Raw genomic sequence first — 6,201 nt, 5'->3', positions numbered from 1 at the left:
GGATTAAAAAATGCATAATAATTTATTTTCAACTCAAAAATAAAAGTCAAATGATAAATTTAAAATATTAAAGGATAAATTGTTGATAATTATAACAATAAAATATCAGATTAATTTTATACTTCTACAACCAACCTCAGTTTTTCTGCTATTAAGACTATAATCCAAAAATATCAACAACAACAAAAAAAAAGACTACAATCTATCCTGTAAGGTATTATGCCATCTGAGGTCCTTAAGAGAATAAAGAGAGAAGAAAAAGTAAAACAAGAACGAACAATCAAAGGGAAAAAGGAAATGAGGTATGGTTCTTTTCATTTTCCTGTCCTGGAAAGTTTAATTCCTAGAAACAGGTATCCAAGTAAGCCCTGAATTCAACTTCTTTGTAGGCCATGTCAGGGATGAAGATGCTCTCCCCTACTTTCCTAAACAATCTCAGAATGAAAGCACCTACGACATAACAGTAGTGTTCCCCAGTCAGTGGGAGATGAGAGATGCTGAAAACCTATTTTCATAACCAGTGAAGGTGGTCCAGATCTCTATTTCTACTTTCTGTCCAGAGCCTCCATTCTGGCCATGAAGGAACCCAGATCATGGGTCATCTCGAGACAGTCCTTTTGTGTGCCTTGTGGACAGTCTCTGCTGAAAAGCCTTCTTTCTATCTTTCCTCAACCTGCCACACATATGTGACTTATTCCCTAGTGGTGCAGAAGTGGGTACTAGTGCCTAAAAACATCTAAATCACTTATTCTGTCCTATCATGTTGGATACGATCATCTTTCTTCCTTTTTCTTATCCTTTCCTCCTTCCCTCTTTTTAATATGCATGCATGCATTTCACCAACAGATACTGAGCACCCATATGCTAGCCATCCTGTGAGGATGAAGATACAAAATAATAAATCAGGATCCCCAATCTTGAGCAGCACACAGTGCAGTGAAAGAAAAGCACACATTATAACATGTCTTTTCTCATACCCCTGGAACACAGCAACACAGCATAGCATATTTGCTACATATATGTAACATATGTGACAAACACACATAGTCTGACCCTGAGTGACCTCCAACACCCTTAGGATCCTCCCCCACTTACCTCACCCTCTGCTGGCCTCTTCCCTATATCTTCTGTCTTTTATGTCAACAGGATTTTAAAGAGCTGAACATATGCAAGGATGCTAAAGCCCACTCAGAATGGTACAGAGAGGAGCTCGTTACTAGAGGAGGGTTAACAGTGGTAGGAGTTGGTATTCAGCTCTAGAAGAAAGGGAAGGAAGTAAATAAAGGGATGATATATGGGCGTGGAATTATAAAAATGTGGAAGAAGCTAAATACCAAGATTACCTTCAAAGTTGTCTTCCTTCCAACTTGTCTTTCACTAGGAACAGATTTTAAAGTTAATATTTGGAAATATATTTTATAAGGACAAATAATACATAAGAAAACCCTTTTTTTTATGGAGTCCTCTCTTTCAAAAGCACCTGCGCTTCAGGACAGAATACATATTTCTTCAGATCTATTAGAATCACCTGGGGAACTTTAAACACTATCAGGACCAGGCCCAAACAAAACAATTAAATTAAAATCTCAGGGAGTGTGTCCAGGCAGCAGTGTGGTTTAAAACTCCCTAGCTGATACTCATGTGTAGCCATCATTGCATGTAATAAATATATATTTAGACATATAATTATTGTTGTATGTCTATCATCCCTTAGCAAAAGTAAACTATTCTAAGCATTTGTTTCATTTTTGATAATGTCATTATTAGAAATTTATATGTATAGCTTTAAATTCCCTTAAAAAATTAGGTGGATATTTAGGAGTTTGATCATATCAACATTTGAATAAGATATGCAAGTTTTTTTAATATTTAAAAATAAAATGAGCTTCCTAGAAAAATAGCAAAGTCTTAGTGAGCAGATGGAGCTTGGGCCAGAATAATGATGCAAAATTTTTATTCAAGCTACTACCTTCCACCCACATCCTCTTTTTGCTCTTCTATTCTATATCTGGGATCAGTTGTGCAGAATTTAGATAATTTAGCAATCTGAAATACACGTAGGTTTGGGTAATGCTGATTAAGAACTCTAAAGTCTCTTTCATCTAAATATTCAATAATTTCATGACTGTGTGCATTTTACAGTCAAAATACAAGCCAGGCTTGCACTATGTGCAGGACAACTACTGAGATAAGAAGTACTTAGTCTTTAGAAGTAGGCTTGTAAGGTATAGAAACCCAGATTAGCTCTGGCATGTAAACTACTGAAAACGTTCTTGTTAACTGGGCAACATGTTTTCTAAAGGTGCAGAATCCACTCTGTTTGTATCACTTGTCAGAGTTAAGCATAAATAATGTACAAACAAACACACTGTGCCAGTATAAAATGTAATATTTGTTTATGAGACTCTTCTAGAATCTGACAGTGGCCCTCTGTTAACAATATTTAGGCCATAACCATATTGGACAAATTTTACCAAAAAAAAAAAATTCTTAAGCTTTGGATGATATTAAATAGCTTCAAAACTTTCCCTGTATCTGGTTTCTAATCTCAGATATAATCATGCCAGAATTACCAATTTTAATGATTACATTGTCACTATAAATTTTAACCAAGAAGAACAATCACTAAGAACATGTTTTATAGCTGGCTACCATTTTCTTAATCCTAGCTTCATAGACTGTTAGATTTCTCAAACCAGTAAAACACCCTCCAAAATGTTACCACTAACTTCTCAATCTTGCCAAGGAAGGACATTGGTTAGAGGAAATAAATCTATACCCACTGTTATCATTACATCATTGTATCATATAAACACCAAAAGAGTAGCAAGTATAGAATCTCTCAGTAAAGGATAATCCTATTTAAAGCTACACTTAATGAAATTTTTTTTTTTCCTGGAATATCTTATTTCACAGTAATCCAATGAAAATGCCATCACAGAGGAGTGTAAGTCCATTCACTACTCTTCTGAGGGTGTTCATTCAACCTCCTTCCTAATTTCCAATAAACCTCTGCTTGCAGTCTCACTGACACCTGAGCTCATTTAAAGGGTGCCCAGGGTGTCCATGACAAATCCTAAGGGAGCATTTCTCTATTCAGTTCAGAATTCAACCAGAGTTTAACCAGAGCTTGCAATAACACTGACAACAGAAGAGTCCCTTTCCTCAAAAATTGCAACCTGAGGAAAGGTACACTTTTGTTTGTTTGTTTGTTTGTTTGTTTTAAATAAAATCTTAGGCAGTGACCCAAAACCCAGAACCTTATCCCTGTGAGTCAGAAAAAAAGAATCCATGTCCTGCCACTTTTATCAGCTTGGGAAACTCCATACTTTATGTGATGTTACATATTTAGCTAAACCATGGAAAGATTCCCTTATCCTACAACGGCATTTGTTACATGATATTCAGGACAAGAGGAAGAAAAAATTCTTGTTCATGTTCTACAGCCACAGGACTATAAACCTCTAATCTGTCATTCCTGAAATAATTTAGTGTCACGTAATAAATATATACTCACCAATCTGGGCTGGTGTGTCTGTAAAACTACCTGATGATCTTCAGTTTTCACAGTAAGATTCAGATTCTTTTTTTCTCAAAAATACTTTATTTCAAACATCTGGGGAAAAAGTTATCTCGTTCAATTTAAAACACTGAAAACATTCACAAATGAGCATAATCTAGATTTGAGCTACAGATTTTTGGTTAAATGTATCATCTATCTTTTTATTGGTTTCAAGGTTTTTTAAAAAGAAATTAAATTTACAGTGAAGAGCTAAAATAGCTTTGTTGGTTCTGTTAATATATATTACTTTCTTCATTGATGTGTTTCTTCTTTTTTTCCATAATGATCTGAAATCCACTGTTGCATTTTGGGGATGCTAGTGCAAACACACAAATGGATTTCTCCCAATTTTCCAGTGCCCTGAATCCATGATGATCTTGGGCCTTCATGTCTCTGCAAACATTTACAAAGAACAAAAGGACCTCAGAACAGTTCATAATAGAAGGAAACCTTGTAGTAATTTTTCCCTCCTAAAGTTAAAGGCAAATACAAAATGACCAAAAGACAAATACATAAAAAAAAGAAACCCTAACAGGGACTCTGTAGATAACAGGAAGAACTAGACAAGCAAAGAGAGACAGCTAAATGATATTTAAACTTATTGTGGATTAACTAGCTGAAACACCAGAATAATGAATACATACATCCATACATAAATACTAAATTAAACAGTTTAAAATGTCTCCATCATAGATGGGTTTAACCCCCAACACCATGCCAAAAGAGAGAGAGAGAGAGAGAAACAAAAAAAAAACTCTCTCAAAATTCTAATCAAAAGGTTTATAGTCAAGTATTTTATCTGGAAAAAGAGTAGCATAGCTCTACAAGGAACCTCGCTTAGTCTGTGTGTGCTGCTAGAATAAGAAACCTGAGACTGGTAAGTCATAGAGAACAGACACCTTCCATGGTCCTGGAGTCTGGCAAGTACAAGATCAAGGGATAGGCAGGTTTTTTGTTTGTTTGTTTTGTCAGGTGAAGGCTTGTTCTCTACTTTCTAGGTGATGTCTTCTTTCTGCATTTGTCTGAAAAAGGCCTAGCTAAGTTCCCTCCGGCCTTTTACAAGACAACAATCCCATCCATGAGGGCCACCTAATGTCCCCACCTCTTAATACCTCCGAATTAGAAATTTAAATTTTTAACAAAAATTTTTGGATGGGAAACAGACATTCAAACCATTTTCTACTCTCCATGCTAAACTGGAAGCAAACCAGTGAACAGAGACATGCCCTAGTCAAACAGAACCTGAGAAAAGGCACCTTAACAACAATACATACTTTTAGCCTTTTCTCTATTCTTTTCCTCCATCTCAGTTGTTATTCTCAATACTCCTTCCTTTCTTCTGTGATTGGCATAAATAAAAATTTAACCTGTTAGCCTAAAAAGGTTTATTTAATGCTTATTTACACAGTCATCTTAAGCAGATTTTTTTAATAGTTGAAGTTTAGAACTGATTTTGAGAAAATTACTATAAACCGTGTTCCAGAGAAGACATGTATACCTTGAAAGAGAAAGGTCTCCAAGTTCTGCAAAATTTGATTAAACTCGAATTGACTATATTCACAGACAAAGGAAAAAACGTGCACATTCAAAATTGAGTTGGTCAGCCATTGAAAGGCTTTTCTAAAGAACACTCACAAAAACTCATATTGGTAGAGCTTTCCAACTATGTTTATGGGAAGTCAATACCTAGCCAAAGTTTCTGAGCTATCTATTTCTGGTGAAATGGAATATATCAACCTGAATCCATTTGCTGTTTGATTCATCTTATCCTTTTGCTTATTATAGGCTCACCAAATGCATTTCTGTTAACACATTAGATGGCTATAGATAGGCATTATGTCTGACTTTGATGTTAGCTAAGGTTCAACACCAGGATCATACACAAAGATGAGAACCTGGTCTAGACCTGTATCTTGCTCTGTTCTCACCTAAGACTTTCATTAGTACTTTCTAGACAGAAAGACTACCATAAGACATTCACCAGCTGTGACTGTATATGTGTTAGTTCAATATACCTAAATATGTATATAAATTTAAATATTATTACCTCTTAGTAAACTGGCATTATTTAACTTACATTCAAAGATACACTTTCTTCACATTAAAAGAGAGTAAATGAATATTTAAGATATTGATGTAGATGGAGTGGTCAGGAAAAACTTGGAAGTGTTAGTTAGATTGAGCTCTATAAGATCTCAGAGAAAGACCTGGTGGAAAAGATGTCTAGGCAGGATAGATGTAAAAAGTTTCAAAAGCAGGGAAAAACTCAGCCCTCTCTAGGAGCTGAGACCAGGAGGGAACTGAAAGACCACCAGGGTGGGTGGGGTATCATCCAGGGGGAGAGCAGCCAAAGGCAGCCCCAGGATTTGGTCAGGGATCAGAGCATGAAGGCCTTCTCAGCCACGGCAAGGGGCTTGGATTTTATTCTCTGTGTGATGGGAAACCACTGAAAGAATCTAAGCAAGAGACTGACGTGATTTAATCACTGTGGCTGCTCTGTGGGGAATGGATTTATGAGGAGACAATAAATAGGAAGACCAATTAGGAATTTATCACAGCGGAGATAAACACAGGAAAAAAAAAAAAGAAAAAAAAAAGATGATGATGGATTAGCATAAGGTAATGGCAGTGGGGTGGGG

At 35.9% G+C, this 6,201-nt stretch overlaps 1 long non-coding RNA gene across 2 annotated transcripts in view; it reads right to left on the bottom strand.

The window, feature by feature from the left end:
* Positions 1-1,097: 1,097 nt before the first annotated feature.
* Positions 1,098-6,201, bottom strand: part of LOC125619387 — an 81,017-nt gene continuing 75,913 nt past the window's right edge. For both annotated transcript variants that reach the window (XR_007350913.1, XR_007350914.1), the window contains exons 5-7: positions 3,518-3,955; positions 1,344-1,377; positions 1,098-1,256 (exon numbers count right to left, since the gene is read on the bottom strand). This is a non-coding gene — a long non-coding RNA (uncharacterized LOC125619387). The remainder of the gene's footprint in view (positions 1,257-1,343; positions 1,378-3,517; positions 3,956-6,201) is intronic.

The sequence above is a fragment of the Marmota marmota genome, unplaced genomic scaffold, assembly GCF_001458135.2.
Source record: "Marmota marmota marmota unplaced genomic scaffold, marMar, whole genome shotgun sequence".
NCBI lineage: Eukaryota > Metazoa > Chordata > Mammalia > Rodentia > Sciuridae > Marmota > Marmota marmota.
The sequence above is the reverse complement of the archived record's forward strand: the minus strand, read 5'-3'. Positions and strand labels throughout refer to the sequence as shown.